This window comes from Schistocerca gregaria, unplaced genomic scaffold, assembly GCF_023897955.1.
Source record: "Schistocerca gregaria isolate iqSchGreg1 unplaced genomic scaffold, iqSchGreg1.2 ptg000583l, whole genome shotgun sequence".
NCBI lineage: Eukaryota > Metazoa > Arthropoda > Insecta > Orthoptera > Acrididae > Schistocerca > Schistocerca gregaria.
The window spans coordinates 594,022-619,848 of record NW_026061973.1 but is presented as its reverse complement, the minus strand read 5'-3'; positions in this window follow the sequence as shown (position 1 = coordinate 619,848).

Genomic DNA, 25,827 nt, shown 5'->3' with positions numbered 1-25,827 from the left:
ATGTGACGATCGGGCTTTAAGTCGATTCGATAACAAATGACGGAAACAGACGGATTTCTCATGTTTTTACTACATATGAACACATTTCACATTCTCCCGTGCAACGCGGCTGCTAGTCCTCCTTTCATGCAGAATCTTAAGGTCCTAGCTCATTTCCAAGGCACCAAAGCCAGCTAAAAAGTCAATAATCAGTACCTAAAACTTGAATTGTACTACTTCTTACTGGCTATTACATCAACTTAGAAGCTTCGTCTGTGTTCTACTATGGTGCTTTTAGTGTCTCCGCATACCGCAGCACGCGACATAGCTTTGCAGACGATAAGTAGAACCGTTTCAGAGAGAAGAGCGGCCAAGTGACGATCTGGCTTTAAGTCGATTCGATAACAAATGACGAAAACGGACGGATTTCTCAGGTTTTTACTACATATGAACACTTTTCACATTCTCCCGTGCAACTCAAGTGCTAGTCCTCCTTTCATGCAGAATCTTAAGGTCCTAGCACATGTCCAAGGCACCAAAGCCAGCTAAGAAGTCAATAATCGATACCTAAAACTTGAATTGTACTACTTCTTACTGGCTATTACATCAACTTAGAAGCTTCATCTGTGTTCTACTATGGTGCTTTTAGTGTCTCCGCATACCGCAGCACGCGACATAGCTTTGAAGACGATAAGTACAACCGTTTCATAGAGAAGAGCGGCCAATGTGACGATCTGGCTTTAAGTCGATTCGATAACAAATGACGAAAACGGACGGATTTCTCAGGTTTTTACTACATATGAACACTTTTCACATTCTCCCGTGCAACTCGGCTGCTAGTCCTCCTTTCATGCAGAATCTTAAGGTCCTAGATCATGTTCAAGGCACCAAAGCCAGCTAAAAAGTCAATAATCGATACCTAAAACTTGAATTGTACTACTTCTTACTGGCTATGACATCAACTTAGAAGCTTCATCTGTTTTATACTATGGTCCTTTTAGTGTCTGCGCATACCGCAGCACGCGACATAGCTTTGCAGACGATAAGTACAACCGTTTCAGAGAGAAGAGCGGCCAAAGTGACGATCTGGCTTTAAGTCGATTCGATAACAAATGACGAAAACGGACGGATTTCTCAGGTTTTTACTACATATGAACACTTTTCACATTCTCCCATCCAACGCGGCTGCTAGTCCTCCTTTCATGCAGAATCTTAAGGTCCTAGCTCACGTCCAAGGCACCAAAGCCAGCTAAAAAGTCAATATTCGATACCTAAAACTTTAATTGTACTACTTCTTACTGGCAATTACATCAACTTAGAAGCTTAATCTGTGTTCTACTATGGTGCTTTTAGTGTCTTCGCATACCGCAGCACGCCACATAGCTTTGCAGACGATAAGTACAGCCGTTTCTGAGAGAAGAGCGGATAAGTGACGATCTGGCTTTAAGGCGATTCGATAACAAATGACGAAAACGGACGGATTTCTCAGGTTTTTACTACATATGAACACTTTTCATATTGTCCCGTGCAACTCGGCTGCTAGTCCTCCTTTCATGCAGAATCTTAAGGTCCTAGCTCATGTCCAAGGCACCAAATCCATCTAAGAAGTCAATAATCGATACCTAAAACTTGAATTGTACTACTTCTTACTGGCTATTACATCGACTTAGAAGCTTCATCTGTGTTCTACTATGGTGATTTTATTGTCTCCGCATAAAGCAGCACGCGACTTAGCTTTGCAGACGACAAGTACAAACGTTTCAGAGAGAAGAGCGGCCAATGTGACGATCGGGCTTTAAGTCGATTCGATAACAAATGACGAAAACGGACGGATTTCTCAGGTTTCTACTACATATGAACACATTTCACATTCTCCCGTGCAACGCGGCTGCTAGTCCTCCTTTCATGCAGAATCTTAAGGTCCTAGCTCATGTCCAAGGCACCAAAGCCAGCTAAAAAGTCAATAATCGATACCTAAAACTTGAGTTGTACTACTTCTTACTGGCTATTACATCAACTTAGAAGCTTCATCTGTTTTATACTATGGTGCTTTTAGTGTCTGCTCATACCGCAGCTCGCGACATAGCTTTGCAGACGATAAGTACAACCGTTTCAGAGAGAAGAGCGGCCAATGTGACGATCTGGCTTTAAGTCCATTCGATAACAAATGACGAAAACGGACGGATTTCTCAGGTTTCTACTACATATGAACACATTTCACATTCTCCCGTGCAACGCGGCTGCTAGACCTCCTTTCATGCAGAATCTTAAGGTCCTAGCTCATTTCCAAGGCACCAAAGCGAGCTAAAAAGTCAATAATCAGTACCTAAAACTTGAATTGTACTACTTCTTACTGGCTATTACATCAACTTAGAAGCTTCATCTGTGTTCTACTATGGAGCTTTTAGTGTCTGCGCATACCGCAGCACGCGACATAGCTTTGCAGACGATAAGTACAACCGTTTCAGAGAGAAGAGCGGCCAATGTGACGATCTGGCTTTAAGTCGATTCGATAACAAATGACGAAAACGGACGGATTTCTCAGGTTTTTACTGCATATGAACACTTTTGACATTCTCCCATCCAACGCGGCTGCTAGTCCTCCTTTCATGCAGAATCTTAAGGTCCTAGCTCACGTCCAAGGCACCAAAGCCAGCTAAAAAGTCAATATTCGATACCTAAAACTTTAATTGTACTACTTCTTACTGGCCATTACATCATCATAGAAGCTTCATCTGTGTTCTACTATGGTGCTTTTAGTGTCTCCGCATACCGCAGCACGCGACATAGCTTTGCAGACGATAAGTACAACCGTTTCAGAGAGAAGAGCGGCCAATGTGACGATCTGGCTTTAAGTCGATTCGATAACAAATGACGAAAACGGACGGATTTCTCAGGTTTTTACTACATATGAACACTTTTCACATTCTCCCGTGCAACTCGGCTGCTGGTCCTCCTTTCATGCAGAATCGTAAGGTCCTAGCTCATGTCCAAGGCACCAAAGCCAGCTAAAAAGTCAATAATCAGTACCTAAAACTTGAATTGTACTACTTCTTACTGTCAATTACATCAACTTAGAAGCTTAATCTGTGTTCTACTATGGTGCTTTTAGTGTCTTCGCATACCGCAGCACGCCACATAGCTTTGCAGACGATAAGTACAGCCGTTTCTGAGAGAAGAGCGGCCAAGTGACGATCTGGCTTTAAGGCGATTCGATAACAAATGACGAAAACGGACGGATTTCTCAGGTTTTTACTACATATGAACACTTTTCATATTGTCCCGTGCAACTCGGCTGCTAGTCCTCCTTTCATGCAGAATCTTAAGGTCCTAGCTCATGTTCAAGGCACCAAATCCATCTAAGAAGTCAATAATCGATACCTAAAACTTGAACTGTACTACTTCTTACTGGCTATTACATCGACTTAGAAGCTTCATCTGTGTTCTACTATGGTGCTTTTAGTGTCTCCGCATACCTCAGCACGCCACATGGCTTTGCAGACGATAAGTACAGCCGTTTCAGAGAGAAGAGCGGCCAAGTGACGATCTGGCTTTAAGGCGATTCGATAACAAATGACGAAAACGGACGGATTTCTCAGGTTTTTACTACATATGAACACTTTTCATATTGTCCCGTGCAACTCGGCTGCTAGTCCTCCTTTCATGCAGAATCTTAAGGTCCTAGCTCATGTCCAAGGCACCAAATCCATCTAAGAAGTCAATAATCGATACCTAAAACTTGAATTGTACTACTTCTTACTGGCTATTACATCGACTTAGAAGCTTCATCTGTGTTCTACTATGGTGATTTTATTGTCTCCGCATAAAGCAGCACGCGACTTAGCTTTGCAGACGACAAGTACAAACGTTTCAGAGAGAAGAGCGGCCAATGTGACGATCGGGCTTTAAGTCGATTCGATAACAAATGACGAAAACGGACGGATTTCTCAGGTTTCTACTACATATGAACACATTTCACATTCTCCCGTGCAACGCAGCTGCTAGTCCTCCTTTCATGCAGAATCTTAAGGTCCTAGCTCATGTCCAAGGCACCAAAGCCAGCTAAAAAGTCAATAATCGATACCTAAAACTTGAGTTGTACTACTTCTTACTGGCTATTACATCAACTTAGAAGCTTCATCTGTTTTATACTATGGTGCTTTTAGTGTCTGCTCATACCGCAGCTCGCGACATAGCTTTGCAGACGATAAGTACAACCGTTTCAGAGAGAAGAGCGGCCAATGTGACGATCTGGCTTTAAGTCGATTCGATAACAAATGACGAAAACGGACGGATTTCTCAGGTTGTTACTACATATGAACACTTTTCACATTCTCCCGTGCAACTCAGCTGCTAGTGCTCATTTCATGCAGAATCTTAAGGTCCTAGCTCATGCCCAAGGCACCAAAGCCAGCTAAAAAGTAAATAATCAGTACCTAAAACATGAATTGTACTACTTCTTACTGGCTATTACATCAACTTAGAAGCTTCATCTGTGTTCTACTATGGTGCTTTTAGTGTCTCCGAATACCGCAGCACGCGACATAGCTTGCAGACGATAAGTAGAACCGTTTCAGAGAGAAGAGCGGCCAATGTGACGATCTGGCTTTAAGTCGATTCGATAACAATTGACGAAAACGGACGGATTTCTCAGGTTTTTACTACATATGAACACTTTTCACATTCTCCCGTGCAACTCGGCTGCTAGTCCTCCTTTCATGCAGAATCTTAAGGTCCTAGCTCATGTCCAAGGCACCAAAGCCAGCTAAAAAGTCAATAATCGATACCTAGAACTTGAATTGTACTACTTCTTACTGGCTATTACATCAACTTAGAAGCTTCATCTGTGTTCTACTATGGTGCTTTTAGTGTCTCCGCATACCGCAGCACGCGACATAGCTTTGAAGACGATAAGTACAACCGTTTCAGAGAGAAGAGCGGCCAATGTGACGATCTGGCTTTAAGTCGATTCGATAACAAATGACGAAAACGGACGGATTTCTCAGGTTTTTACTACATATGAACACATTTCACATTCTCCCCTGCAACTCGGCTGGTAGTCCTCCTTTCTTGCAGAATCTTAAGGTCCTAGCTCATGTCCAAGGCAACAAAGCCAGCTAAAAAATCAATAATCGATACCTAAAACTTGAATTGTACTACTTCTTACTGGCTATTACATCAACTTAGAAGCTTCATCTGTGTTCTACTATGGTGCTTTTAGTGTCTCCGCATACCGCAGCACGCGACATAGCTTTGCAGAGGATAATTACAACCGTTTCAGAGAGAAGAGCGGCCAATGTGACGATCGGGCTTTAAGTCGATTCGATAACAAATGACGGAAACAGACGGATTTCTCATGTTTTTACTACATATGAACACATTTCACATTCTCCCGTGCAACGCGGCTGCTAGTCCTCCTTTCATGCAGAATCTTAAGGTCCTAGCTCATTTCCAAGGCACCAAAGCCAGCTAAAAAGTCAATAATCAGTACCTAAAACTTGAATTGTACTACTTCTTACTGGCTATTACATCAACTTAGAAGCTTCGTCTGTGTTCTACTATGGTGCTTTTAGTGTCTCCGCATACCGCAGCACGCGACATAGCTTTGCAGACGATAAGTAGAACCGTTTCAGAGAGAAGAGCGGCCAAGTGACGATCTGGCTTTAAGTCGATTCGATAACAAATGACGAAAACGGACGGATTTCTCAGGTTTTTACTACATATGAACACTTTTCACATTCTCCCGTGCAACTCAAGTGCTAGTCCTCCTTTCATGCAGAATCTTAAGGTCCTAGCACATGTCCAAGGCACCAAAGCCAGCTAAGAAGTCAATAATCGATACCTAAAACTTGAATTGTACTACTTCTTACTGGCTATTACATCAACTTAGAAGCTTCATCTGTGTTCTACTATGGTGCTTTTAGTGTCTCCGCATACCGCAGCACGCGACATAGCTTTGAAGACGATAAGTACAACCGTTTCATAGAGAAGAGCGGCCAATGTGACGATCTGGCTTTAAGTCGATTCGATAACAAATGACGAAAACGGACGGATTTCTCAGGTTTTTACTACATATGAACACTTTTCACATTCTCCCGTGCAACTCGGCTGCTAGTCCTCCTTTCATGCAGAATCTTAAGGTCCTAGATCATGTTCAAGGCACCAAAGCCAGCTAAAAAGTCAATAATCGATACCTAAAACTTGAATTGTACTACTTCTTACTGGCTATGACATCAACTTAGAAGCTTCATCTGTTTTATACTATGGTCCTTTTAGTGTCTGCGCATACCGCAGCACGCGACATAGCTTTGCAGACGATAAGTACAACCGTTTCAGAGAGAAGAGCGGCCAAAGTGACGATCTGGCTTTAAGTCGATTCGATAACAAATGACGAAAACGGACGGATTTCTCAGGTTTTTACTACATATGAACACTTTTCACATTCTCCCATCCAACGCGGCTGCTAGTCCTCCTTTCATGCAGAATCTTAAGGTCCTAGCTCACGTCCAAGGCACCAAAGCCAGCTAAAAAGTCAATATTCGATACCTAAAACTTTAATTGTACTACTTCTTACTGGCAATTACATCAACTTAGAAGCTTAATCTGTGTTCTACTATGGTGCTTTTAGTGTCTTCGCATACCGCAGCACGCCACATAGCTTTGCAGACGATAAGTACAGCCGTTTCTGAGAGAAGAGCGGATAAGTGACGATCTGGCTTTAAGGCGATTCGATAACAAATGACGAAAACGGACGGATTTCTCAGGTTTTTACTACATATGAACACTTTTCATATTGTCCCGTGCAACTCGGCTGCTAGTCCTCCTTTCATGCAGAATCTTAAGGTCCTAGCTCATGTCCAAGGCACCAAATCCATCTAAGAAGTCAATAATCGATACCTAAAACTTGAATTGTACTACTTCTTACTGGCTATTACATCGACTTAGAAGCTTCATCTGTGTTCTACTATGGTGATTTTATTGTCTCCGCATAAAGCAGCACGCGACTTAGCTTTGCAGACGACAAGTACAAACGTTTCAGAGAGAAGAGCGGCCAATGTGACGATCGGGCTTTAAGTCGATTCGATAACAAATGACGAAAACGGACGGATTTCTCAGGTTTCTACTACATATGAACACATTTCACATTCTCCCGTGCAACGCGGCTGCTAGTCCTCCTTTCATGCAGAATCTTAAGGTCCTAGCTCATGTCCAAGGCACCAAAGCCAGCTAAAAAGTCAATAATCGATACCTAAAACTTGAGTTGTACTACTTCTTACTGGCTATTACATCAACTTAGAAGCTTCATCTGTTTTATACTATGGTGCTTTTAGTGTCTGCTCATACCGCAGCTCGCGACATAGCTTTGCAGACGATAAGTACAACCGTTTCAGAGAGAAGAGCGGCCAATGTGACGATCTGGCTTTAAGTCCATTCGATAACAAATGACGAAAACGGACGGATTTCTCAGGTTTCTACTACATATGAACACATTTCACATTCTCCCGTGCAACGCGGCTGCTAGACCTCCTTTCATGCAGAATCTTAAGGTCCTAGCTCATTTCCAAGGCACCAAAGCCAGCTAAAAAGTCAATAATCAGTACCTAAAACTTGAATTGTACTACTTCTTACTGGCTATTACATCAACTTAGAAGCTTCTTCTGTGTTCTACTATGGTGCTTTTAGTGTCTGCGCATACCGCAGCACGCGACATAGCTTTGCAGACGATAAGTACAACCGTTTCAGAGAGAAGAGCGGCCAATGTGACGATCTGGCTTTAAGTCGATTCGATAACAAATGACGAAAACGGACGGATTTCTCAGGTTTTTACTGCATATGAACACTTTTCACATTCTCCCATCCAACGCGGCTGCTAGTCCTCCTTTCATGCAGAATCTTAAGGTCCTAGCTCACGTCCAAGGCACCAAAGCCAGCTAAAAAGTCAATATTCGATACCTAAAACTTTAATTGTACTACTTCTTACTGGCCATTACATCATCATAGAAGCTTCATCTGTGTTCTACTATGGTGCTTTTAGTGTCTCCGCATACCGCAGCACGCGACATAGCTTTGCAGACGATAAGTACAACCGTTTCAGAGAGAAGAGCGGCCAATGTGACGATCTGGCTTTAAGTCGATTCGATAACAAATGACGAAAACGGACGGATTTCTCAGGTTTTTACTACATATGAACACTTTTCACATTCTCCCGTGCAACTCGGCTGCTGGTCCTCCTTTCATGCAGAATCGTAAGGTCCTAGCTCATGTCCAAGGCACCAAAGCCAGCTAAAAAGTCAATAATCAGTACCTAAAACTTGAATTGTACTACTTCTTACTGGCAATTACATCAACTTAGAAGCTTAATCTGTGTTCTACTATGGTGCTTTTAGTGTCTTCGCATACCGCAGCACGCCACATAGCTTTGCAGACGATAAGTACAGCCGTTTCTGAGAGAAGAGCGGCCAAGTGACGATCTGGCTTTAAGGCGATTCGATAACAAATGACGAAAACGGACGGATTTCTCAGGTTTTTACTACATATGAACACTTTTCATATTGTCCCGTGCAACTCGGCTGCTAGTCCTCCTTTCATGCAGAATCTTAAGGTCCTAGCTCATGTTCAAGGCACCAAATCCATCTAAGAAGTCAATAATCGATACCTAAAACTTGAACTGTACTACTTCTTACTGGCTATTACATCGACTTAGAAGCTTCATCTGTGTTCTACTATGGTGATTTTATTGTCTCCGCATAAAGCAGCACGCGACTTAGCTTTGCAGACGACAAGTACAAACGTTTCAGAGAGAAGAGCGGCCAATGTGACGATCGGGCTTTAAGTCGATTCGATAACAAATGACGAAAACGGACGGATTTCTCAGGTTTCTACTACATATGAACACATTTCACATTCTCCCGTGCAACGCGGCTGCTAGTCCTCCTTTCATGCAGAATCTTAAGGTCCTAGCTCATGTCCAAGGCACCGAAGCCAGCTAAAAAGTCAATAATCGATACCTAAAACTTGAGTTGTACTACTTCTTACTGGCTATTACATCAACTTAGAAGCTTCATCTGTTTTATACTATGGTGCTTTTAGTGTCTGCTCATACCGCAGCTCGCGACATAGCTTTGCAGACGATAAGTACAACCGTTTCAGAGAGAAGAGCGGCCAATGTGACGATCTGGCTTTAAGTCGATTCGATAACAAATGACGAAAACGGACGGATTTCTCAGGTTTTTACTACATATGAACACTTTTCACATTCTCCCGTGCAACTCGGCTGCTAGTCCTCATTTCATGCAGAATCTTAAGGTCATAGCTCATGCCCAAGGCACCAAAGCCAGCTAAAAAGTAAATAATCAGTACCTAAAACTTGAATTGTACTACTTCTTACTGGCTATTACATCAACTTAGAAGCTTCATCTGTGTTCTACTATGGTGCTTTTAGTGTCTCCGCATACCGCAGCACGCGACATAGCTTGCAGACGATAAGTAGAACCGTTTCAGAGAGAAGAGCGGCCAATGTGACGATCTGGCTTTAAGTCGATTCGATAACAATTGACGAAAACGGACGGATTTCTCAGGTTTTTACTACATATGAACACTTTTCACATTCTCCCGTGCAACTCGGCTGCTAGTCCTCCTTTCATGCAGAATCTTAAGGTCCTAGCTCATGTCCAAGGCACCAAAGCCAGCTAAAAAGTCAATAATCGATACCTAAAACTTGAATTGTACTACTTCTTACTGGCTATTACATCAACTTAGAAGCTTCATCTGTGTTCTACTATGGTGCTTTTAGTGTCTCCGCATACCGCAGCACGCGACATAGCTTTGAAGACGATAAGTACAACCGTTTCAGAGAGAAGAGCGGCCAATGTGACGATCTGGCTTTAAGTCGATTCGATAACAAATGACGAAAACGGACGGATTTCTCAGGTTTTTACTACATATGAACACTTTTCGCATTCTCCCCTGCAACTCGGCTGGTAGTCCTCCTTTCTTGCAGAATCTTAAGGTCCTAGCTCATGTCCAAGGCAACAAAGCCAGCTAAAAAATCAATAATCGATACCTAAAACTTGAATTGTACTACTTCTTACTGGCTATTACATCAACTTAGAAGCTTCATCTGTGTTCTACTATGGTGCTTTTAGTGTCTCCGCATACCGCAGCACGCGACATAGCTTTGCAGAGGATAAGTACAACCGTTTCAGAGAGAAGAGCGGCCAATGTGACGATCGGGCTTTAAGTCGATTCGATAACAAATGACGGAAACAGACGGATTTCTCATGTTTTTACTACATATGAACACATTTCTCATTCTCCCGTGCAACGCGGCTGCTAGTCCTCCTTTCATGCAGAATCTTAAGGTCCTAGCTCATTTCCAAGGCACCAAAGCCAGCTAAAAAGTCAATAATCAGTACCTAAAACTTGAATTGTACTACTTCTTACTGGCTATTACATCAACTTAGAAGCTTCATCTGTGTTCTACTATGGTGCTTTTAGTGTCTCCGCATACCGCAGCACGCGACATAGCTTTGCAGACGATAAGTAGAACCGTTTCAGAGAGAAGAGCGGCCAAGTGACGATCTGGCTTTAAGTCGATTCGATAACAAATGACGAAAACGGACGGATTTCTCAGGTTTTTACTACATATGAACACTTTTCACATTCTCCCGTGCAACTCAAGTGCTAGTCTTCCTTTCATGCAGAATCTTAAGGTCCTAGCACATGTCCAAGGCACCAAAGCCAGCTAAGAAGTCAATAATCGATACCTAAAACTTGAATTGTACTACTTCTTACTGGCTATTACATCAACTTAGAAGCTTCATCTGTGTTCTACTATGGTGCTTTTAGTGTCTCCGCATACCGCAGCACGCGACATAGCTTTGAAGACGATAAGTACAACCGTTTCAGAGAGAAGAGCGGCCAATGTGACGATCTGGCTTTAAGTCGATTCGATAACAAATGACGAAAACGGACGGATTTCTCAGGTTTTTACTACATATGAACACTTTTCACATTCTCCCCTGCAACTCGGCTGGTAGTCCTCCTTTCTTGCAGAATCTTAAGGTCCTAGCTCATGTCCAAGGCAACAAAGCCAGCTAAAAAATCAATAATCGATACCTAAAACTTGAATTGTACTACTTCTTACTGGCTATTACATCAACTTAGAAGCTTCATCTGTGTTCTACTATGGTGCTTTTAGTGTCTCCGCATACCGCAGCACGCGACATAGCTTTGCAGAGGATAAGTACAACCGTTTCAGAGAGAAGAGCGGCCAATGTGACGATCGGGCTTTAAGTCGATTCGATAACAAATGACGGAAACAGACGGATTTCTCATGTTTTTACTACATATGAACACATTTCACATTCTCCCGTGCAACGCGGCTGCTAGTCCTCCTTTCATGCAGAATCTTAAGGTCCTAGCTCATTTCCAAGGCACCAAAGCCAGCTAAAAAGTCAATAATCAGTACCTAAAACTTGAATTGTACTACTTCTTACTGGCTATTACATCAACTTAGAAGCTTCATCTGTGTTCTACTATGGTGCTTTTAGTGTCTCCGCATACCGCAGCACGCGACATAGCTTTGCAGACGATAAGTAGAACCGTTTCAGAGAGAAGAGCGGCCAAGTGACGATCTGGCTTTAAGTCGATTCGATAACAAATGACGAAAACGGACGGATTTCTCAGGTTTTTACTACATATGAACACTTTTCACATTCTCCCGTGCAACTCAAGTGCTAGTCCTCCTTTCATGCAGAATCTTAAGGTCCTAGCACATGTCCAAGGCACCAAAGCCAGCTAAGAAGTCAATAATCGATACCTAAAACTTGAATTGTACTACTTCTTACTGGCTATTACATCAACTTAGAAGCTTCATCTGTGTTCTACTATGGTGCTTTTAGTGTCTCCGCATACCGCAGCACGCGACATAGCTTTGAAGACGATAAGTACAACCGTTTCAGAGAGAAGAGCGGCCAATGTGACGATCTGGCTTTAAGTCGATTCGATAACAAATGACGAAAACGGACGGATTTCTCAGGTTTTTACTACATATGAACACTTTTCACATTCTCCCCTGCAACTCGGCTGGTAGTCCTCCTTTCTTGCAGAATCTTAAGGTCCTAGCTCATGTCCAAGGCAACAAAGCCAGCTAAAAAATCAATAATCGATACCTAAAACTTGAATTGTACTACTTCTTACTGGCTATTACATCAACTTAGAAGCTTCATCTGTGTTCTACTATGGTGCTTTTAGTGTCTCCGCATACCGCAGCACGCGACATAGCTTTGCAGAGGATAAGTACAACCGTTTCAGAGAGAAGAGCGGCCAATGTGACGATCGGGCTTTAAGTCGATTCGATAACAAATGACGGAAACAGACGGATTTCTCATGTTTTTATTACATATGAACACATTTCACATTCTCCCGTGCAACGCGGCTGCTAGTCCTCCTTTCATGCAGAATCTTAAGGTCCTAGCTCATTTCCAAGGCACCAAAGCCAGCTAAAAAGTCAATAATCAGTACCTAAAACTTGAATTGTACTACTTCTTACTGGCTATTACATCAACTTAGAAGCTTCATCTGTGTTCTACTATGGTGCTTTTAGTGTCTCCGCATACCGCAGCACGCGACATAGCTTTGCAGACGATAAGTAGAACCGTTTCAGAGAGAAGAGCGGCCAAGTGACGATCTGGCTTTAAGTCGATTCGATAACAAATGACGAAAACGGACGGATTTCTCAGGTTTTTACTACATATGAACACTTTTCACATTCTCCCGTGCAACTCAAGTGCTAGTCCTCCTTTCATGCAGAATCTTAAGGTCCTAGCACATGTCCAAGGCACCAAAGCCAGCTAAGAAGTCAATAATCGATACCTAAAACTTGAATTGTACTACTTCTTACTGGCTATTACATCAACTTAGAAGCTTCATCTGTGTTCTACTATGGTGCTTTTAGTGTCTCCGCATACCGCAGCACGCGACATAGCTTTGCAGAGGATAAGTACAACCGTTTCAGAGAGAAGAGCGGCCAATGTGACGATCGGGCTTTAAGTCGATTCGATAACAAATGACGGAAACAGACGGATTTCTCATGTTTTTACTACATATGAACACATTTCACATTCTCCCGTGCAACGCGGCTGCTAGTCCTCCTTTCATGCAGAATCTTAAGGTCCTAGCTCATGTCCAAGGCACCAAAGCCAGCTAAAAAGTAAATAATCAGTACCTAAAACTTGAATTGTACTACTTCTTACTGGCTATTACATCAACTTAGAAGCTTCATCTGTGTTCTACTATGGTGCTTTTAGTGTCTCCGCATACCGCAGCACGCGACATAGCTTTGCAGACGATAAGTACAACCGTTTCAGAGAGAAGAGCGGCCAAGTGACGATCTGGCTTTAAGTCGATTCGATAACAAATGACGAAAACGGACGGATTTCTCAGGTTTTTACTACATATGAACACTTTTCACATTCTCCCGTGCAACTCAAGTGCTAGTCCTCCTTTCATGCAGAATCTTAAGGTCCCAGCTCATGTCCAAGGCACCAAAGCCAGCTAAGAAGTCAATAATCGATACCTAAAACTTGAATTGTACTACTTCTTACTGGCTATTACATCAACTTAGAAGCTTCACCTGTGTTCTACTATGGTGCTTTTAGTGTCTCCGCATACCGCAGCACGCGACATAGCTTTGAAGACGATAAGTAAAACCGATTCAGAGAGAAGAGCGGCCAATGTGACGATCTGGCTTTAAGGCGATTCGATAACAAATGACGAAAACGGACGGATTTCTCAGGTTTTTACTACATATGAACACTTTTCACATTCTCCCGTGCAACTCGGCTGCTAGTCCTCCTTTCATGCAGAATCTTAAGGTCCTAGCTCATGTCCAAGGCACCAAAGCCAGCTAAAAAGTCAATAATCGATACCTAAAACTTGAATTGTACTACTTCTTACTGGCTATTACATCATCTTAGAAGCTTGATCTGTGTTCTACTATGGTGCTTTTAGTGTCTCCGCATACCGCAGCACGCGACAAAGCTTTCCAGACGATAAGTACAACCGTTTCAGAGAGAAGAGCAGCCAATGTGGCGATCTAACTTTAAGTCGATTCGATAACAAATGACGAAAACGGACGGATTTCTCAGGTTTTTACTACATATGAACACTTTTCACATTCTCCTATCCAACGCGGCTGCTAGTCCTCCTTTCATGCAGAATCTTAAGGTCCTAGCTCATGTCCAAGGCACCAAAGCCAGCTAAAAAGTCAATAATCGATACCTAAAACTTGAATTGTACTACTTCTTACTGGCTATTACATCATCATAGAAGCTTCATCTGTGTTCTACTATGGTGCTTTTAGTGTCTCCGCATACCGCAGCACGCGACATAGCTTTGCAGACGATAAGTACAACCGTTTCAGAGAGAAGAGCGGCCAATGTGACGATCTTGCTTTAAGTCGATTCGATAACAAATGACGAAAACGGACGGATTTCTCAGGTTTCTACTACATATGAACACATTTCACATTCTCCCGTGCAACGAGGCTGCTAGTCCTCCTTTCATGCAGATTCTTAAGGTCTTAGCTCATGTCCAAGGCACCAAAGTCAGCTAAAAAGTCAATAATCGATACCTAAAACTTCAGTTGTACTACTTCTTACTGGCTATTACATCAACTTAGAAGCTTCATCTGTTTTATATTATGGTGCTTTTAGTGTCTGCGCATACCGCAGCACGCGACATAGCTTTGCAGACGATAAGTACAACCGTTTCAGAGAGAAGAGCGGCCAATGTGACGATCTGGCTTTAAGTCGATTCGATAACAAATGACGAAAACGGACGGATTTCTCAGGTTTTTACTACATATGAACACTTTTCACATTCTCCCGTGCAACTCGGCTGCTAGTCCTCCTTTCATGCAGAATCTTAAGGTCCTAGCTCATGTCCAAGGCACCAAAGCCAGCTAAGAAGTCAATAATCGATACCTAAAACTTGAATTGTACTACTTCTTACTGGCTATTACATCAACTTAGAAGCTTCATCTGTGTTCTACTATGGTGCTTTTAGTGTCTCCGCATACCGCAGCACACGACATAGCTTTGAAGACGATAAGTACAACCGTTTCAGAGAGAAGAGCGGCCAATGTGACGATCTGGCTTTAAGTCGATTCGATAACAAATGACGAAAACGGACGGATTTCTCAGGTTTTTACTACATATGAACACTTTTCACATTCTCCCCTGCAACTCGGCTGCTAGTCCTCCTTTCATGCAGAATCTTAAGGTCCTAGCTCATGTCCAAGGCACCAAAGCCAGCTAAAAAATCAATAATCGATACCTAAAACTTGAATTGTACTACTTCTTACTGGCTATTACATCATCATAGAAGCTTCATCTGTGTTCTACTATTGTGCTTTTAGTGTCTCCGCATACCGCAGCACGCGACATAGCTTTGCAGACGATAAGTACAACCGTTTCAGAGAGAAGAGGGGCCAATGTGACGATCTGGCTTTAAGTCGATTCGATAACAAATGACGAAAAAGGACGGATTTCTCAGGTTTTTACTACATATGAACACTTTTCACATTCTCCCGTGCAACTCGGCTGCTAGTCCTCCTTTCATGCAGAATCTTAAGGTCCTAGCTCATGCCCAAGGCACCAAAGCCAGCTAAAAAGTTAATAATCCATACCTAAAACTTGAATTTTACTACTTCTTATTGTCTATTACATCAACTTAGAAGCTTCATCTGTGTTCTCCTATGGTGATTTTAGTGTCTCCGCATACCGCAGCACGCGACATAGCTTTGCAGACGATAAGTACAACCGTTTCAGAGAGAAGAGCGGAAAATGTGACGATCGGGCTTTAAGTCGATTCGATAACAAATGACGAAAACAAACGGATTTCTCAAGTTTTTACTACATATGAACACATTTCACATTCTCCCGTGCAACGCGGCTGCTAGTCCTCCTTTCATGCAGAATCTTATGGTCCTAGCTCATGTCCAAGGCACCAAAGCCAGCTAAAAAGTCAATAATCAGTACCTAAAACTTGAATTGTACTACTTCTTACTGGCTATTACATCAACTTAGAAGCTTCATCTGTGTTCTACTATGGTGCTTTTAGTGTCTCCGCATACCGCAGCACGCGACATAGCTTTGCAGAGGATAAGTACAACCGTTTCAGAGAGAAGAGCGGCCAATGTGACGATCGGGCTTTAAGTCGATTCGATAACAAATGACGGAAACAGACGGATTTCTCATGTTTTTACTACATATGAACACATTTCACATTCTCCCGTGCAACGCGGCTGCTAGTCCTCCTTTCATGCAGAATCTTAAGGTCCTAGCTCATGTCCAAGGCACCAAAGCCAGCTAAATATTCGATAATCGATACCTAAAACTTGAATTGTACTACTTCTTACTGGCTATTACATCAACTTAGAAGCTTCATCTGTGTTCTACCATGGTGCTTTTAGTGTCTCCGCACACCGCAGTACGCGACATAGCTTTGCAGAGGATAAGTACAATCGTTTCAGAGAGAAGAGCGGCCAATGTGACGATCTGGCTTTAAGTCGATTCGATAACAAATGACGAAAACGGACGGATTTCTCAGGTTTTTACTACATTTGAATACTTTTCACATTCTCCCGTGCAACTCGGCTGCTAGTCCTCCTTTCATGCAGAATCTTAAGGTCCTAGCTCATGTCCAAGGCACCAAAGCCAGCTAAAAAGTCAATAATCGATACCTAAAACTTGAATTGTACTACTTCTTACTGGCTATTACATCATCATAGAAGCTTCATCTGTGTTCTACTATGGTGCTTTTAGTGTCTCCGCATACCGCAGCACGCGACATAGCTTTGCAGAGGATAAGTACAACCGTTTCAGAGAGAAGAGCGGCCAATGTGACGATCTGGCTTTAACACGATTCGATAACAAATGACGGAAACAGACGGATTTCTCAAGTTTTTACTACATATGAACACATTTCACATTCTCCCGTGCAACGCGGCTGCTAGTCCTCCTTTCATGCAGAATCTTAAGGTCCTAGCTCATGTCCAAGGCACCAAAGCCAGCTAAAAAGTAAATAATCAGTACCTAAAACTTGAATTGTACTACTTCTTACTGGCTATTACATCAACTTAGAAGCTTCATCTGTGTTCTACTATGGTGCTTTTAGTGTCTCCGCATACCGCAGCACGCGACATAGCTTTGCAGACGATAAGTACAACCGTTTCAGAGAGAAGAGCGGCCAAGTGACGATCTGGCTTTAAGTCGATTCGATAACAAATGACGAAAACGGACGGATTTCTCAGGTTTTTACTACATATGAACACTTTTCACATTCTCCCGTGCAACTCAAGTGCTAGTCCTCCTTTCATGCAGAATCTTAAGGTCCCAGCTCATGTCCAAGGCACCAAAGCCAGCTAAGAAGTCAATAATCGATACCTAAAACTTGAATTGTACTACTTCTTACTGGCTATTACATCAACTTAGAAGCTTCATCTGTGTTCTACTATGGTGCTTTTAGTGTCTCCGCATACCGCAGCACGCGACATAGCTTTGAAGACGATAAGTAAAACCGATTCAGAGAGAAGAGCGGCCAATGTGACGATCTGGCTTTAAGGCGATTCGATAACAAATGACGAAAACGGACGGATTTCTCAGGTTTTTACTACATATGAACACTTTTCACATTCTCCCGTGCAACTCGGCTGCTAGTCCTCCTTTCATGCAGAATCTTAAGGTCCTAGCTCATGTCCAAGGCACCAAAGCCAGCTAAAAAGTCAATAATCGATACCTAAAACTTGAATTGTACTACTTCTTACTGGCTATTACATCATCTTAGAAGCTTGATCTGTGTTCTACTATGGTGCTTTTAGTGTCTCCGCATACCGCAGCACGCGACAAAGCTTTCCAGACGATAAGTACAACCGTTTCAGAGAGAAGAGCAGCCAATGTGGCGATCTAACTTTAAGTCGATTCGATAACAAATGACGAAAACGGACGGATTTCTCAGGTTTTTACTACATATGAACACTTTTCACATTCTCCTATCCAACGCGGCTGCTAGTCCTCCTTTCATGCAGAATCTTAAGGTCCTAGCTCATGTCCAAGGCACCAAAGCCAGCTAAAAAGTCAATAATCGATACCTAAAACTTGAATTGTACTACTTCTTACTGGCTATTACATCATCATAGAAGCTTCATCTGTGTTCTACTATGGTGCTTTTAGTGTCTCCGCATACCGCAGCATGCGACATAGTTTTGCAGACGATAAGTACAACCGTTTCAGAGAGAAGAGCGGCCAATGTGACGATCTGGCTTTAAGTAGATTCGATAACAAATGACGAAAACGGACGGATTTCTCAGGTTTTCACTACATATGAACACTTCTCACATTCTCCTGTGCAACTCGGCTGCTAGTCCTCCTTTCATGCAGAATCTTAAGGTCCTAGCTCATGTCCAAAGCACCAAAGCCAGCTAAAAAGTCAATAATCAGTACCTAAAACTTGAATTGTACTACTTCTTACTTTCTATTACATCGACTTAGAAGCTTCATCTGTGTTCTACTATGGTGATTTTATTGTCTCCGCATACCGCAGCACGCGACATAGCTTTGAAGACGATAAGTACAACCGTTTCAGAGAGAAGAGCGGCCAATGTGACGATCTGGCTTTAAGTCGATTCGATAACAAATGACGAAAACGGACGGATTTCTCAGGTTTCTACTACATATGAACACATTTCACATTCTCCCGTGCAACTCGGCTGCTAGTCCTCCTTTCATGCAGAATCTTAAGGTCCTAGCTCATGTCCAAGGCACCAAATCCATCTAAGAAGTCAATAATCGATACCTAAAACTTGAATTGTACTACTTCTTACTGGCTATTACATTGACTTAGAAGCTTCATCTGTGTTCTACTATGGTGATTTTATTGTCTCCGCATACCGCAGCACGCGACATAGCTTTGCAGACGATAAGTACAACCGTTTCAGAGAGAAGAGCGGCCAATGTGACGATCTTGCTTTAAGTCGATTCGATAACAAATGACGAAAACGGACGGATTTCTCAGGTTTCTACTACATATGAACACATTTCACATTCTCCCGTGCAACGAGGCTGCTAGTCCTCCTTTCATGCAGATTCTTAAGGTCTTAGCTCATGTCCAAGGCACCAAAGCCAGCTAAAAAGTCAATAATCGATACCTAAAACTTCAGTTGTACTACCTCTTACTGGCTATTACATCAACTTAGAAGCTTCATCTGTTTTATATTATGGTGCTTTTAGTGTCTGCGCATACCGCAGCACGCGACATAGCTTTGCAGACGATAAGTACAACCGTTTCAGAGAGAAGAGCGGCCAATGTGACGATCTGGCTTTAAGTCGATTCGATAACAAATGACGAAAACGGACGGATTTCTCAGGTTTTTACTACATATGAACACTTTTCACATTCTCCCGTGCAACTCGGCTGCTAGTCCTCCTTTCATGCAGAATCTTAAGGTCCTAGCTCATGTCCAAGGCACCAAAGCCAGCTAAGAAGTCAATAATCGATACCTAAAACTTGAATTGTACTACTTCTTACTGGCTATTACATCAACTTAGAAGCTTCATCTGTGTTCTACTATGGTGCTTTTAGTGTCTCCGCATACCGCAGCACACGACATAGCTTTGAAGACGATAAGTACAACCGTTTCAGAGAGAAGAGCGGCCAATGTGACGATCTGGCTTTAAGTCGATTCGATAACAAATGACGAAAACGGACGGATTTCTCAGGTTTTTACTACATATGAACACTTTTCACATTCTCCCCTGCAACTCGGCTGCTAGTCCTCCTTTCATGCAGAATCTTAAGGTCCTAGCTCATGTCCAAGGCACCAAAGCCAGCTAAAAAATCAATAATCGATACCTAAAACTTGAATTGTACTACTTCTTACTGGCTATTACATCATCATAGAAGCTTCATCTGTGTTCTACTATTGTGCTTTTAGTGTCTCCGCATACCGCAGCACGCGACATAGCTTTGCAGACGATAAGTACAACCGTTTCAGAGAGAAGAGGGGCCAATGTGACGATCTGGCTTTAAGTCGATTCGATAACAAATGACGAAAAAGGACGGATTTCTCAGGTTTTTACTACATATGAACACTTTTCACATTCTCCCGTGCAACTCGGCTGCTAGTCCTCCTTTCATGCAGAATCTTAAGGTCCTAGCTCATGCCCAAGGCACCAAAGCCAGCTAAAAAGTTAATAATCCATACCTAAAACTTGAATTTTACTACTTCTTATTGTCAATTACATCAACTTAGAAGCTTCATCTGTGTTCTCCTATGGTGATTTTAGTGTCTCCGCATACCGCAGCACGCGACATAGCTTTGCAGACGATAAGTACAACCGTTTCAGAGAGAAGAGCGGCCAATGTGACGATCGGGCTTTACGTCGATTCGATAACAAATGACGAAAACAAACGGATTTCTCAAGTTTTTACTACATATGAACACATTTCACATTCTCCCGTGCAACGCGGCTGCTAGTCCTCCTTTCATGCAGAATCTTATGGTCCTAGCTCATGTCCAAGGCACCAAAGCCAGCTAAAAAGTCAATAATCAGTACCTAAAACTTGAATTGTACTACTTCTTACTGGCTATTACATCAACTTAGAAGCTTCATCTGTGTTCTACTATGGTGCTTTTAGTGTCTCCGCATACCGCAGCACGCGACATAGCTTTGCACACGATAAGTACAACCGTTTCAGAGGGAAGAGCGGCCAAGTGACGATCTGGCTTTAAGTCGATTCGATAACAAATGACGAAAACGGACGGATTTCTCAGGTTTTTACTACATATGAACACTTTTCACATTCTCCCGTGCAACTCGCCTGCTAGTCCTCATTTCATGCAGAATCTTAAGGTCCTAGAGCATGTCCAAGGCACCAAATCCAGCTAAGAAGTCAATAATCGATACCTAAAACTTGAATTGTACTACTTCTTACTGGCTATTACATCAACTTAGAAGCTTCATCTGTGTTCTACTATGGTGCTTTTAGTGTCTCCGCATACCGCAGCACGCGACATAGCTTTGAAGACGATAAGTACAACCGTTTCAGAGAGAAGAGCGGCCAATGTGACGATCGGGCTTTAAGTCGATTCGATAACAAATGACGAAAACGGACGGATTTCTCAGGTTTTTACTGCATATGAACACTTTTCTAATTCTCCCCTGCAACTCGGCTGCTAGTCCTCCTTTCATGCAGAATCATAAGGTCCTAGCTCATGTCCAAGGCACCAAAACCAGCTAAAAAGTCAATAATCGATCCCTAAAACTTGAATTGTACTACTTCTTACTGGCTATTACATCATCTTAGAAGCTTCATCTGTGTTCTACTATGGTGCTTTTAGTGTCTCCGCATACCGCAGCACGCGACAAAGCTTTCCAGACGATAAGTACAACCGTTTCAGAGAGAAGAGCGGCCAATGTGACGATCTGGCTTTAAGTCGATTCGATAACAAATGACGAAAACGGACGGATTTCTCAGGTTTTTACTACATATGAACGCTTTTCACATTCTCCTATCCAACGCGGGTGCTAGTCCTCCTTTCATGCAGAATCTTAAGGTCCTAGCTCATGTCCAAGGCACCAAAGCCAGCTAAAAAGTCAATAATCGATACCTAAAACTTGAATTGTACTACTTCTTACTGGCTATTACATCATCAAAGAAGCTTCATCTGTGTTCTACTATGGTGCTTTTAGTGTCTCCGCATACCGCAGCACGCGACATAGCTTTGCAGACGATAAGTACAACCGTTTCAGAGAGAAGAGCGGCCAATGTGACGATCTGGCTTTAAGTCGATTCGATAACAAATGACGAAAACGGACAGATTTCTCAGGTTTTTACTACATATGAACACTTTTCACATTCTCCCGTGCAACTCGCCTGCTAGTCCTCATTTCATGCAGAATCTTAAGGTCCTAGAGCATGTCCAAGGCACCAAATCCAGCTAAGAAGTCAATAATCGATACCTAAAACTTGAATTGTACTACTTCTTACTGGCTATTACATCAACTTAGAAGCTTCATCTGTGTTCTACTATGGTGCTTTTAGTGTCTCCGCATACCGCAGCACGCGACATAGCTTTGAAGACGATAAGTACAACCGTTTCAGAGAGAAGAGCGGCCAATGTGACGATCGGGCTTTAAGTCGATTCGATAACAAATGACGAAAACGGACGGATTTCTCAGGTTTTTACTACATATGAACACTTTTCTAATTCTCCCCTGCAACTCGGCTGCTAGTCCTCCTTTCATGCAGAATCATAAGGTCCTAGCTCATGTCCAAGGCACCAAAACCAGCTAAAAAGTCAATAATCGATCCCTAAAACTTGAATTGTACTACTTCTTACTGGCTATTACATCATCTTAGAAGCTTCATCTGTGTTCTACTATGGTGCTTTTAGTGTCTCCGCATACCGCAGCACGCGACAAAGCTTTCCAGACGATAAGTACAACCGTTTCAGAGAGAAGAGCGGCCAATGTGACGATCTGGCTTTAAGTCGATTCGATAACAAATGACGAAAACGGACGGATTTCTCAGGTTTTTACTACATATGAACGCTTTTCACATTCTCCTATCCAACGCGGGTGCTAGTCCTCCTTTCATGCAGAATCTTAAGGTCCTAGCTCATGTCCAAGGCACCAAAGCCAGCTAAAAAGTCAATAATCGATACCTAAAACTTGAATTGTACTACTTCTTACTGGCTATTACATCATCAAAGAAGCTTCATCTGTGTTCTACTATGGTGCTTTTAGTGTCTCCGCATACCGCAGCACGCGACATAGCTTTGCAGACGATAAGTACAACCGTTTCAGAGAGAAGAGCGGCCAATGTGACGATCTGGCTTTAAGTCGATTCGATAAGAAATGACGAAAACGAACGGATTTCTCAGGTTTCTACTACATATGAACACATTTCACATTCTCCCGTGCAACGCGGCTGCTAGTCCTCCTTTCATGCAGAATCTTAAGGTCCTAGCTCATGTCCAAGGCACCAAAGCCAGCTAAAAAGTCAATAATCAGTACCTAAAACTTGAATTGTACTACTTCTTACTGGCTATTACATCAACTTAGAAGCTTCATCTGTGTTCTACTATGGTGCTTTTAGTGTCTCCGCATACCGCAGCACGCGACATAGCTTTGCAGACGATAAGTACAACCGTTTCAGAGAGAAGAGCGGCCAAGTGACGATCTGGCTTTAAGTCGATTCGATAACAAATGACGAAAACGGACGGATTTCTCAGGTTTTTACTACATATGAACACTTTTCACATTCTCCCGTGCAACTCGCCTGCTAGTCCTCATTTCATGCAGAATCTTAAGGTCCTAGCTCATGTCCAAGGCACCAAAGCCAGCTAAGAAGTCAATAATCGATACCTAAAACTTGAATTGTACTACTTCTTACTGGCTATTACATCAACTTAGAAGCTTCATCTGTGTTCTACTATGGTGCTTTTAGTGTCTCCGCATACCGCAGCACGCGACATAGCTTTGAAGACGATAAGTACAACCGTTTCAGAGAGAAGAGCGGCCAATGTAACGATCGGGCTTTAAGTCGATTCGATAACAAATGACGAAAACGGACAGATTTCTCAGGTTTTTACTACATATGAACACTTTTCACATTCTCCCATGCAACTCGGCTGCTAGTCCTCCTTTCATGCAGAATCTTAAGGTCCTAGCTCATGTCCAATGCACCAAAGCCAGCTAAAAAGTCAATAATCAGTACCTAAAACTTGAATTGTACTACTTCTTACTGGCTATTACATCGACTTAGAAGCTTCATCTGTGTTCTACTATGGTGATTTTATTGTCTCCGCATACCGCAGCACGCGACATAGCTTTGCAGACGATAAGTACAACCGTTTCAGAGAGAAGAGCGGCCAATGTAACGATCGGGCTTTAAGTCGATTCGATAACAAATGACGAAAACGAACGGATTTCTCAGGTTTCTACTACATATGAACACATTTCACATTCTCCCGTGCAACGCGGCTGCTAGTCCTCCTTTCATGCAGAATCTTAAGGTCCTAGCTCATGTCCAAGGCACCAAAGCCAGCTAAAAAGTCAATAATGGATACCTAAAACTTGAATTGTACTACTTCTTACTGGCTATTACATCAACTTAGAAGCTTCATCTGTGTTCTACCATGGTTCTTTTAGTGTCTCCGCACACCGCAGTACGCGACATAGCTTTGCAGACGATAAGTACAACCGTTTAAGAGAAAAAAAAGTGGCCAATGTGACGATCTGGCTTTAAGTCGATTCGATAGCAAATGACGAAAACGGACGGATTTCTCAGGTTTCTACTACATATGAACACTTTTCACATTCTCCCGTGCAACTCGGCTGCTAGTCCTCCTTTCATGCAGAATCTTAAGGTCCTAGCTCATGTCCAAGGCACCAAAGCCAGCTAAAAAGTCAATAATCGATACCTAAAACTTGAATTGTACTATTTCTTACTGGCTATTACATCATCTTAGAAGCTTCATCTGTGTTCTACTATGGTGCTTTCAGTGTCTCCGCATACCGCAGCACGCGACAAAGCCTTCCAGACGATAAGTACAACCGTTTCAGAGAGAAGAGCAGCCAATGTGACGATCTATCTTTAAGTCGATTCGATAACAAATGACGAAACCGGACGTATTTCTCAGGATTTTACTACATATGAACACATTTCACATTCTCCCGTACAACGCGGCAGCTAGTCCTCCTTTCATGCAGAATCTTAAGGTCCTAGCTCATGTCCAAGGCACCAAATCCATCTAAGAAGTCAATAATCGATACCTAAAACTTGAATTGTACTACTTCTTACTGGCTATTACATCAACTTAGAAGCTTCATCTGTGTTCTACCATGGTGCTTTTAGTGTCTCCGCACACCGCAGTACGCGACATAGCTTTGCAGACGATAAGTACAACCGTTTCAGAGAAAAAAAAGTGGCCAATGTGACGATCTGGCTTTAAGTCGATTCGATAGCAAATGACGAAAACGGACGGATTTCTCAGGTTTCTACTACATATGAACACTTTTCACATTCTCCCGTGCAACTCGGCTGCTAGTCCTCCTTTCATGCAGAATCTTAAGGTCCTAGCTCATGTCCAAGGCACCAAAGCCAGCTAAAAAGTCAATAATCGATACCTAAAACTTGAATTGTATTACTCCTTACTGGCAATTACATCTACTTAGAAGCTTCATCTGTGTTCTACTATGGTGCTTTTAGTGTCTTCACATACCGCAGCACGCGTCATAGCTTTGCAGATGATAAGTGCAACCGTTCAGAGAGAAGAGCGGCCAATGTGACGATATGGTTTTAAGTCGATTCGATAACAAATGACGAAAACGGACGGATTTCTCAGGTTTTTACTACATATGAATACATTTCACATTCTCCCGTGCAACGCGGCTGCTAGTCCTCCTCTCATGCAGAATCTTAAGGTCCTAGCTCATGTCCAAGGCTCCAAAGCCAGCTAAAAAGTAAATAATCAGTACCTAAAACTTGAATTGTACTACTTCTTACTGGCTATTACATCAACTTAGAAGCTTCATCTGTGTTCTACTATGGTGCTTTTAGTGTCTCCGCATACCGCATCACGCGACATAGCTTTGCAGGCGATAAGGACAACCGTTTCAGAGAGAAGAACGGCCAATGTGACGATCTGGCTTTAAGTCGATTCGATAACAAATGACGAAAACGGACGGATTTCTCAGGTTTTTACTACATATGAACACTATTCACATTCTCCCATCCAACGCGGCTGCTAGTCCTCCTTTCATGCAGAATCTTAAGGTC